Here is a 12,706-nt window from a genome sequence, read left to right as displayed (position 1 = left end):
AAAATATTACTTACAGGTCGGGACTACAATTTGATTTTCAACACAATGGTTATAGCTGGTGACCTAGAAGGGAAAATTCAACAAAATAAGGTAGGTTTCTGTAGAAATTTATAAAACTATTTAGTTTAGAAGATTTAAATTCAGTAGTACAAACTCTGAGAAAATGTAAATATTTTTCCCCAAGGTATAATAAATGGGATAATTAGAAATTATATTTTAGAGGAACATGTACATTTAATCAAAAGCTTCAACACACATCCAACAACTATTTCAGATCATGAACCAATACAAATTAAGATAAAAATGCAGGGTAATGAAACAAAAAAGAAACACAGGTGCTTTCTCGCCTGCCTGTTAAAAAAACGGAATTTAAGGAATGGGTAGTAGAAATTATTTGAGGATTATTAAGGGAGATAGAAATTTCTTCAGAAGTTATAGCTAGTGAGTGGGATAAAATAAAATTTGAGTTTAAAAATAGGGGAAAAATAAAAGAAAAAGAGATATGGTTAAGAAGTAATATAAATTATTTGCAGGGGTTGTCAAAGGTTAAAGTATTTCAGAATAAGGGGAGTCCCACAGAACAAGAAGAGGCACAAATGTGCATTGCTAAAGAGAAAATAAGAAAGTATCTAGATAATATGCATGGTTTTAGAAAGAATGCTATTAAGCAACTGTGTTTTTATCATACTTCCAGAACCCCAAATCTTTTAGCACAATGACTTGGTCAACAGAAAGTAGAAAGAGTTGTCACCATAGTCAGGGAGCCTATAACAAGAAAAATAAGCAGAGAACCTGCAGAGGGATTAGAGATATTTGAGAAATGTTATGAAAATGTGTTCAAAGCAGAGAAATACAAAAATTAAGAAAAAGCATAAATGGAAATATTTATGGAAGACTTAAGTATGCCTAGGTTAGAGGTAGATAGGCTCAACAACTAACAGTTAAAATAGCAGGAGTTGAGATAAAAATTGTGATGTATAATCAATCTGCAGGAAAGTCTTCTTGAACAGATAGTTTTCCCATAGAAGCTTGGAAGTTGGGAAGGAAGAAAGTGATAAAGAACCAGAAGGCTTTGTTTAACAATATTTTAAAAGAAGATGATGCACCAACATCTTGGAAGAACTCTGTGGTGGCTGTAGCATCAAAATACGCTAAAAACCCATCAGATCTAGCATCACATAGGCTCATTTCAATTTTAAACTATGATGTTTAGGCTATACAAATGGAAAAGGCTTTGCCAAAATTGATAGATATAGATCAGTGTGGTTTTGTGGAGGGGATGCAAACATTTGACAACATTAATATAACAATGATAATCCAGAGGGAAGCAGAATGCAAGAAAATACTACTGTTGTTAGTGGGTGTTGATGCAGAAAAATCATTCAACAGAGTAAGCTGGAATTATATGAGTATTTTAATAGAAGCATTGTATTCCCTGATACAATAATAAGGTTAATTAGGAGGATACATGAGAGATCAGAGGCAAGAATTATAGTGGATGGTTTCCTCTCTGATAAGTTGTGTCTAAGCAGAGGAACCAGGCAGTGGTTCCCTTTTTCTCCTTTGTTATTTGTTTTATATTTAGGGTCATTTGCAAAGATAAGTAACTTAGAAATTCAAGGATAGAATTGGTATGGTAACCAAGAAACATTGGCTTTATTTGCAGATGATATTACTTTCTACCTAATAAATCCAGTAAAGGATATTTCAGTGTTGTGGAACATTTTGATACAGTTTCAAGTCCTTTGGGGATTTAAAATTAATGAAGATAAAATAAAGACAGTAGCCATAAATTATGTACCCACATATGAAGTGGTTCAGCAATACCCATATTTAAGGGGACACAATAAGTTGAAGTATTTAGAAGTATGGATTAAAACTGTTTTTGTTAATGTATATGTGAATATGTAGAAAGAGACTTAACAAAAGATCATAACAAAGTGAAGATGGAAGCTCTTCTTTATGGATATGAATGGTAAGATACAAAAAGTGAAATATTTTCAATCTCTTTAGTTTTATATATAAGTCAGACATACTTTTAACAACCAGAGGAATAGCTGCAGAAAATACTTAATAAAGAGTTGAAATAATTTATCAGGGAGGCAAAGAGGACAAGGCTTAAGTAGGATAAACTGATTTTTCCAATAGAACAAGGTTTAGGATTTCCTGATTTGATTAGATATTTTAGAGCTACACAATTATAGCTCATATGCATACCACAAGCAGAAAATTCTAATTCAAACTGCAAAGGGATGATGATGAAGTGGGGGAACTTCAGGAAATAAGGACACCGTGAGATTTTTGAATGCAGATCCATAACGAGAATAGCAACAGCCATACAGAATATTAAATTCATAAAGTAGCAGAAAGTATTCTAAGAACTAATCCAACATGAGAATGACTAGAGGAGATTTTGCCTATATGGATGACTGCAATTAGGGGTACAGAGAATAAGCCAGAGGGGGCTGGAATTTAATGTGCAAAACAGGCAAATGAACCAATGTATTGGGACAAAAAACTTCAGAGGGAAAGGTAAGAGAATGAGGTGAGACCAAAGACATTTGGACTGCAGGCTGGATATCAGTGTATAGGTAAAGACAATGGGTTAGGACAATCCTAAGTGAAATACCTGCTCTGGTTGAGTTTTGAGTTGAATGTAGAACAGAAGCTGCTGTTAAAAAAAAAGGATAATTAGAAGGACATATAAAATATTACACAATATAAGAATCAATAGGTTGAGGGTAGAAGCAACAGGGAAGAGAGATTGAATAATCAATTCACAAGGGAACAATGGAAGGACATAGGTATCCCTCCCCCAAGTATACAACAAAATCTAGAAGGTTTGAGATTTTTGCTTGGAAATGTTTGCAGAGGTATTTTATACCCCAAGCAGTTTCCAAATAATTTTTCTTCAGGTAGATGGCAAATGTTGTAGGTGTGAAGGCAAAGAAAGAGGTAACTGGGAACATATGTCTTAGGACTATAATTAGTTGGCAGACTTTAAAAATTCCATACAGAATACTGTGTCAGAAATAGTGGGTTAGCAAATGGGTATAACTAAGGAAATGGCACTTTTGAGCTTGGACACAGGTTTGTCTAGAAATAGTAAGATCTTGTTAATTTTAATTCTGATAGCCACCAAATAAACACCTTCTAGAAAATAATAGTAAAGTCTAAACCGACTGTTTTTGAAGTACTGGATATTGTAAGAGAGAGAAAAGAACTGGAAATGGGATCTTTTGAAAAGGAAAGGAGAAAATTATGTAAAAATAAATGGAGATTGTTGGAACAATACATGAAGAATAATGTTCAGTAGGAAATGTGAGGTTTAAAGGAAGGCAGGAATTGAGCAATTTATTAAATGTTTGTCTGATAATAGTTATCAATAAGAACGTATGTGATTTATAATGTATGTAGCCAGAAACAGTAATATGGTTTGCTTTGTTTTATATTAATGTATTTTCCTATGTCTTATGTGACAAGTTAATAAAGATGTTAAAAAGTGCATATTTCAAATTCATTTCATACAAACATACAATAGCCATACTAGAAATGTCACCTAATTTACAGACATATGCTTACAAGCCTGCAAAGCCTGATTAAAGACAGTGTAGAAATGATGATAAGACAGTAAGGTACTTTCATATACATATAGTCCCCCCCCCCCCAACTCTCACCCCCCCACCAGCAGTTATAGCCACTTTGAAGACTGTGTACATTCCATATTGTTATGAAAAAAATAAATTACATGCACTTTATAGGTAGTTCTGAATGAACTACATTAAATTATAAATGCATGGAGCTGCTCACCATGCCAGTGCCCTGTAAAGATGCAAACATCTAGAAACAAAATTTCAGTATAGAACTGCCCATAAAGCAGTACCCTGTAATTCAGTAAGTATATAACAAATACTGTGCTCACTGACAAGCTCAGAGCTGCTAGTTTGAGTCCTGAGTGGCAATACCATTACATTTTGAAGATTTTAATATTTTATAACCTAGTCTGCCTCCACCCTCCCAAAAAAGCACACTTAATAGTTATCTGCTAACTTCCATATGCTACACCTTTGTAGCTCACCAATTAGAAGAACAGACAACATAGATATGCAATTTCCTTACTTTTCTACAGCCAGCCTGGTGATTGTCTCATGTTTACTGACAACTACTTAGTCCTGAAAGTAACAAATACAGTATATGAGAGGTGTACATACACAGTGACACTGAAGGCTAAACTCCCACAGACATGCACACATCAGGTCATTATAACCACACAGACAACACCCACTACATATTGCAAATAACATACACATAGACCAATACATGCTGAAGCACTTAAATCTAGTCTTTATAAGAAACAACAAAAACCTCCTAGACTGCCCACTGGCAAAGATTATCCTCAGAAAACCCAAAAGAACTCAACAAAGCAGCACCTAGCACCACACATAAAGCCACACTCAGTGGATCCCCAAATACAAAGCCCACAGTGCAAGCAAATAGACTTCCCAGGACTCTAGTCATAGGACACTTCATTGTAATATATACTTTTGCCCCTCTAACCATGCTGAACAAGCAAAAAATAATGGTTAGTTGCCTATCTTGAGCCAGAATCCACCAAATTACATACTCATTCAAGTCATCTAACCCCAGGTACCAGTATGATGCATTCATAGTCCATGTAAATGTAAATGACCTGAGACATACCTCCCTAGGTTATATGAAGAAGGAAATTATTAATCTTTTTAACTATGTGCCTTGGGTTGGTATAAACCTAGCATTAAGCAGCATATTACTTTTAACCAAAATGATGCTACAATATGAATAAAAGATGATTAATTTTAACAATTGTTTGAGATTCTGGTGTCATTCTTAGGGGATTCAATATTTGTTAGCATGGGAAAACATGGTTAACAGACCACATTGCTTTGCCAAGGACAGTCTCCACCTCTCCCCTCTAGGCTTCTGAATAGTGGCTAAAACTTTATCCACTCCCCACACAGCCTTTTTCAGGCAATGCCAAATTGACAAATCTACTGACATAGCAAAATTAACTCAACTGAATGTCACGGTGTTGCTTCTCAAGCCAGGAGCCTAAACGGAAAAAAACTACACTGTCTCCAAGCTCTCCTCATCCTGGAGAACATAGACATATGTGCAGTTAGTGAGACATGGTTTAAAGCTGCAGAGAGAGTACTCTGGCATTGCAAGGTTTCAGTGCTTTCCTAACTTTTAGACCAGTAGCTACACAGTCAGGGACTAAAGGTGGAGGTGTCTAGATATATATCAATATCAAGCAAACCTCTAAGTTGGTTAAACATAATGATGTCCTGGACTTTCTGCAAGTGCAAGCCACCAAAGATAAGATCTTGTAAAATATTCTAGTAAGCTATAGGTCACCCAGTATGTCCTGTGAAACTCACAGCACATACTTATACCTATGAAGACACTCACCGTCCAACCTACCACCTTACTTATTTTAATTATTCCTGTATAGACTGAGAATCCTGCACACCCTCAAATCTACAAGCAGAGAGATTCCTGGACTTTTAAATACAAAAACACTTGACCAGTTATTGCATAGGCCCACTAGAGGTTCCAACATACTGGCTCTCAGATTCTCATACTCACAAATATGAGATGATGCTGCACACCCCCCCCCCCCGTCACATCCTCCCTGGTAAGTTCCAACCATAAAGCTGTCTGTTTCAAATTCAAAATCAACTCGGTAACCTTAGTAAACCTAATAACAGTTAGGAATCATTCCAAGGCATGCTGCCTTTTATTAAGTGATAGTTTGTCAAAATTCATTGCCCTTCCAAACCCGGGAACACAGCAGCCCCTACAGAAATGTTTACAGAAACTCTGTACAACCATGGCAATGGCTGCATAGAAGCTTCTGTAACTACTAGAAGTTAGCCCAAAGCTAACTCCAAGAACATGCCACCCTGGTGGCATCCCAAGTTAAAGAGGTTATACAACAAAGGGGAAAAAAACTCATAGCTAAAATTAGGAAGTGCAACAACCACAAAGATAAGAACTCTCATCAGATTAAACATCAGATTAAACAAGCAACTAAGAAAGCTAATTTTGTGGTCAAGACAGCCTCTCAAGCAAAAGACAATCTTAAGACCTTCATCTGTATCAAACACCTCAAAAGCAAGACACAGTATTTTGCTGAAATGGTGGTTAATGGTTCCACATTCATTAATCTGGGTAATACAGAGCATGTGCTGGCTGATAAACTCAGTTCCAGCTTTACCCCCCACTCACCCCTAGCCAGCCAACAAAAAATATCTTCAAACATAGCCACTGCAACTGTAAACAGAAAGCATGTCTTGGCTGCACTCACTAATACCAAGAACACATTCTCAGTGGGACCCCAATAATATCCCGGGATGCCTCCTGAATAGTCAAAAATATATCCTGTTAGGGCCACTGGAGTTACTATTTAACCGTAGTCTCAAAACAGACTTCATGTCTTCAGAATAGAGGACTGCAATGGTCATCCCTCTTCATAAAGGTGGACGATCAACAGATCCCTAAAACTACTGACCCATTAGTCAGACAGGTCTTCTATGCAAAGCCATGGAAAATATTATCATAGAAATGATCAACAAAGACATAGGAGACATTCAGACATTAAATACATCCCAGTTTGGCTTTGTCAAAGGAGGATTATGCCTACTGAATCTGTTGGACTTCTTTGAGAAGATCTCCAAGGCAATGGATGAAAGTAAAATGGTACATACTGCATACATTGGCCAGCCTAAAACATTTGATACAATATCTCATGCAAGTAACATTAACAAATTTATGGAATTAGGTATAAACTCCTATATAACATGCTGGATAGCCACCTGACTCACAGACAGGACCCAGGAAATTAGGACTGGTGAGACCATCTCGACAAAGAGGCCGGTTAACAATGGAGTCTCTCAGGGCTCCATGCCTAGCCCTTTCCTCTTTGGAATCCACTTCTCAGTAGTCAATGCCAGTGTCAAAGGCCTCTGGTTGAACAAGTTCACAGATGATTGTAAACAGAGTAGTCATAGAATCCCTCCAAGACAAATGTCTTACAAGAGGATCTAACACAGACAAGTTACTGTGCCAGAGCAATGACTTAAAACTCATTATCAATAAATATATTACAATATCTTTTAGGAAGCTGGCCACCCAAGGAAACTACATCATTAATAAAATACCCCTAAAAGTTGACTCACAGGTCAGGGATCTAGGAACACATGGAGACAGTATGCTGGCCTTCGACTAACATGTGTCCAAGGAAAGTCTTCTATGTTGTTCAACTTAAAAGTAAAGGCATGGCATCAGGGTCCAGGGAAGTCTCTGTAACTCTATACTCAACAATTATCAGACCCATCATTGAGCATAATGCCCCCTTTGGTATGTACCTGGCCAGACACATCACAACTGTCCGCAAAGGTTCCTTACAAACAGAGTACAGGGTATAACCACAATGTCCTATGTTGATCACCTCAAAACTCTATCTCTATATTTGGTCTCAGACAGACTATTGAGAGGTGATCTATGCCTGGCATAGAAGGCATCCCTGGAACCCAGTGATGAACCTTTTGCACGTTTACAAAACAAACAGCATCAGAACTACTAGATCTGATCTAAAGACCTAAATTTTGCTTGCAATATAAATAAGACATGCTGGAGAGACAGATAGGTATTTCAGAGAGTTCCCGTTCTCTAGAACAGGCTCCTCATTCATGTGAAACAAAGTTCCTCCCTAACACTTTTTAAGGGTTACTTGGACTTTTGGATGGGAAAGCAAAAATTCAGTCCTGGTCTGGCACTTATGTCCCTGATGGACAGAGGCAGTCAGTAAATCATGTCATAACCAACAATCACTCACTATGTAAATGTTTAAAACATGGACCTTGTGAGCCACATATGGGTTTGCTAATCTTACAAAGGCCTTAGTGTTTGTTAGCCTAGTATATACCTATGAACCTATAAGATCCCTAGTATCACACCATAAGATCCAGACATGTGCATTACAGTTTAAATAAGAGTATTTATGATGAGAGCATGAGACATATTAGTAACCTTATGACATACACTAAGTCAATATACTTAACTTCTGCAGAAGTAAAGGTCATTTGAATAATTCCATATTATAGAGAGTTATTACTAATGCAGATGTTGCTGCTGATAAACAACTTTGCAGTTCAGTATATCTACAAAGGCAGTATGCCTGCTGCCCTTGAAGAAAAAAAAATGGTCTGTGTCGCATTAAAAAATGGTGTGCTGATGATACTGTTGTAGCATTTCCTGTAATAGATCAACTATACAGTGGGGAACGTCTAGCAAAAAAAAACTTTATAGTTAGTTTCTAGATATGCACTATAGGAAACTATTAAGGAGCCTAGCCTAAATTCCCTGTTGCCCCAAAACACTCCTTCCTGCATGGAAGCGCCCGTTTAGGAGCAGGATGGCAGTGCACCATGCATATGAATAAGGTGCACTGCCCAAGCTCCTAGGCTTACATGGAGCATGTACAAGTGCAGGGGGCATGTCTGAGAGCAGAGCTCTCAGAATAAATACACCCCTGCAATGTAGAACAGCATAAAGTGGTAAGAAATGAGCAAGACTGCTCATAGGTGTATGCATATCCCCACCAACAGTCCCCCATGTGTACAAGAGACATGGATGAGCTCTCTGATCACATAGCCCAAACCGGTATGACCCTGACCCTGAGTAGCAACCTGCCCTCACCAAGAATGATACCATGGTATAGAGAAAAAATGATCAATTTCAACAATTGGCTAAGTTTCTGGTGTCATTCAAAGGGGATCCAGTGTCTGTCAGCGGGTCTATATCAGATCATCGAAACGGCTCATTATCGAATGCCATAACGTTGAACTGCAAAACCCAAACCCTAACAATATCGAAACCTCAAAACAGAATTTTTTCTCAGGGAAAAAAAAATTGCTGTTCTGAGAAACACACACACACCACGAGCACACTAAAAAGCAGCAATCCACACACATACATTTAAAAGTTACATCTAACCCTACACTACACTGCACATACAGTACTATCTATCCACTTACCTTAACACAGACGCTAAACCCAAGGTCCATCACTATCGCACATACACCTCACCTGCACCCTAACCCTAACTCATTTAACCCACCCCTAGCCCCATATTCTCACTATCACACACTCATCTCACCCGCGCCCTAACCCTAACTCACTTAACCGGCCCTAACCCCATATTCTCACTATCGCACACTCACCTGACCCGCGCCCTTACCCTAACTCACTTAACCTGCCGCAAACCCCAAATTCTGTCACAATTGCACACTTACCTGACCCGCGCCCTAACCCTGAACTCACTCAACCCATGCCCTAACCCGAACATCTGCACAATCACACACTTACCATAACCCAACCCTTAACTTTCCACCGCATCGCTGAAAACAGCTAAGCCACAACAACGGGCAACCAAATTCTTTCCCTATGAAAGAATTCAGTTTCGTGCAACTTCGCTGTTTTCAGCGTTCATGATATTGGGTTTGATATTAGATCATTTGAAATTCTGCCATTGCAATGATCTAATATAGACACTCTGTCAGCCTGGGATGACATGCTCAACAAGCCATGCTGCTTTGCTAGAGATGGCTTGCACCTGTCACCCTTAAGCTTTCGAATACTGGCCAAGGCTCTTGCCACCCCGATAGTGCCTTTTTTAGGCAATGCTCAAAAGACAAACCCACCACCGTAAATAGCACATGTAACAAAAAACTGAGGGTAATGCTACTCAATGCCAGAAGTCTAAACCTCAAAATGCACGCACTGGAGGCACTCCTCAGTATGGAGAAAATTGATATATGTGCAGTAACAGAAACCTGGTTTAAGGATTCAGAGATCACCCCAGCACTACCAGACTACAATTCATACCATACATTTCAGCCACAAAACCTGGACTGAAATACAAAAGGCAGGGGAGAATCCATATCCATCAAGGATACCCACACCTCCTGGTTAGTGGCACAGCACAATGCTTCAGAAATCATCCACGTGCAACTAACAATGGGCAAAACTGCTATTCAAATTATAGCTTGCTACAGATCACTCACCATGTCCCAGGACCCCCACTCCACATTCCTTGAAACACTGGGAAACATAAAGGTCCTACCAAACACCCTGATATGGGGTGATTTCAGTTACCCAAACATTAACTGGGAGAACTACTCAAGTACAAACTCCCTTGCCCAACATTTCCTAGAATTTATAAACTCAAACACCCTGGATCAACTGGTCAACACCCTCACTAGAGGTTATAACATATTGGACCTGGTCATCACCAACATGGGTGACTGGTGTTCCACACCGGAGGTCAACCACTTGCTGGTTAGATCTGACCACAAACTAATCACTCTGGATATCCACATTCCACCACCACCCCCGGTCAAAGAATCCACAGTGAAAAACTTTTCAAAAGCAAACTTCACATTACTTAAGACCAAGGTGGGAAGTTTCAAAGTCCCTATGCTAAAGGATAACGCTGTACAAGCTGCAAAATCCTTTACTAATGCACTCTATGGGCACCTACAAGAATGAGTGGATCATGCTATCCCAAACAAATCCAAGACTCACTCCTCCAAGAAAAGGAAACCAGTCTGGTAGACCCCTGCCATAAACAAACTATACAATAGAAGGAGGAAACTAGTACAGAAAATGGTAAAATCTCAAGAAGGGAAGACATCCCTGATCAGTATCAGCAAGAAACTATGTTCCCTCATAAAATCATCCAAGGCTAGCTTCGAAAAAAAAATTGCCATGGACTCCAAAGATAACCACAAGGCATTCTTTAGCTATGTCAAGAATCTAAGTGGCAATTCTCAGATCTGTTCGGAGTTAGTGCAGAATGGCACAAAATACACTGAATGGACCGATATAGCCAACATCCTGGCAGACAGGTTCAGTGCAAACATCACCCCCCTCTCATCCCCAAAAGGGCCCATAATTATACCAGAAGAATGTAGTGCCCCTGAAATCACAGATATTCAGGTTAAAACAGCCCTCTCCAAGCCAAAAACACAGCATCAATGGGACCGGATGGTGTCCCAGGCTACGTCATACATGAGCTCAAAGATGAACTAACCCCTCACCTAAACCCACTGTTTAAACTCAACCTCTCCACAGGCTACATGTCCACAGAGTGGTGCACAGCAATGGTTATTCTCCTCCACAAAGGTGGAGCCACAGTGGACCCCGGGAACTATCGCCCTATCAGCCTGACTAGTGTGGTCTGCAAAGCTATGGAGTGCATCATCATGGATCTCATTAACAGAGACATTGGGAACCTTAAAACACTGGACCCTACCCAGTTCAGCTTTGTTAAGGGCAGACCATGCCTCCTAAACCTGGTGGACTTCTTTGACACAGTTACCAAGGCTATAGATGAGTGAAAGTTGGTCCACACAGCCTACCTAGACCTCACAAATGCCTTCAACATCATTCCCCACTCAGGTATTATAGACAAGCTCACCAGCCTGAACATAAACCCCTATGCCATGAGATGGGTTGCCAACTGGCTCATGGACAGAACCCACACGGTAAGAGTTGCGGGAGCTAGGTCTGACTCTAAACCGGTTACAAGTGGTATTCCCCAGGGCTCAGTCCTAGGACCCCTCCTGTTCGGCATATACTTCTCAGATGTACAGGCAAGCACAGGAGGACAATTGCTGACCTAGTTCACAGACAACTGCAAACTAGGGGCTATAATTGACTCTCCGGCTGAAACAGACATCCTCCAAAAGGGTCTCACTGAGACAAATGCCTGATGTCAAAACCATAGCCTCAAGCTGAATGCCAAAAAGTGCATAGTCATCCTCTTTGGAAAAAATAAAGTACCCACAAACTACCACATAGGTGGTAGCCCCCTAAATATGGAAAACATAATAAGGGATCTGGGGACCCAAGAAGATAGTAACCTCTCCTTTGATAATCACATTGCCAAAGTGGTTAGAAAATCCTTCTATGTAGCCCACCTAATCACAAAAGGGTTTGCATCCAGATCGAAAGAGGTCATTGGGCCCCTCTACATATCACTCATCAGACTCATCATAGAGTACAATGCCCCATTTGGGATGTACCTTATAAGACACCTGCAACAATTGGAAAGACCACAGAAGTACCTCACCAAGAGGATCGCTGGCCTCAAGCAGATGCCCTATGCAGCTAGACTGAAGAAACTCCAGCTGTAGTAGGTTGCATACCGCCTACTCAGAGGTGATCTCTGCCTGACATACAAGGCCATGTCCAACCCAGAAATGATGGACATGCTCCACCTAAAGAAAACCATATCCCCTCGAGCCACACTCTCCAGGGATCTAAACTTCACCACAACAATAAATAGGACATGCTAGAGGGATAGATTCCTGTCCCAGAGACTTCCCATGCCCTGGAACAAGATTCCAATCTACATTAGGCAGAGCTCCTCACTAACCCTCTTCAAGAGAAACCTTGATGAGTGGATGGGAAACAGAAAGTTTACCCCAGGGATCACTTCAATGGCTCTGCTGGACAGAGGTACAGGGAACTAATCTAAGGGGGAGGCAAAAGTCAACACATTCCAGCTAGGCTTATAAATGCCTTCGGGCAGATAGCCTAGTACCTACCTGTGAACCTCTGAACCTCTGAACACCAGCAACAGTACATATAAATTAAATGA

This window comes from Protopterus annectens, chromosome 6.part0 (assembly GCF_019279795.1).
Source record: "Protopterus annectens isolate FY-2018-M chromosome 6.part0, PAN1.0, whole genome shotgun sequence".
Classification (NCBI taxonomy): domain Eukaryota; kingdom Metazoa; phylum Chordata; order Ceratodontiformes; family Protopteridae; genus Protopterus; species Protopterus annectens.
Note: the sequence above shows the minus strand (reverse complement) of the source record.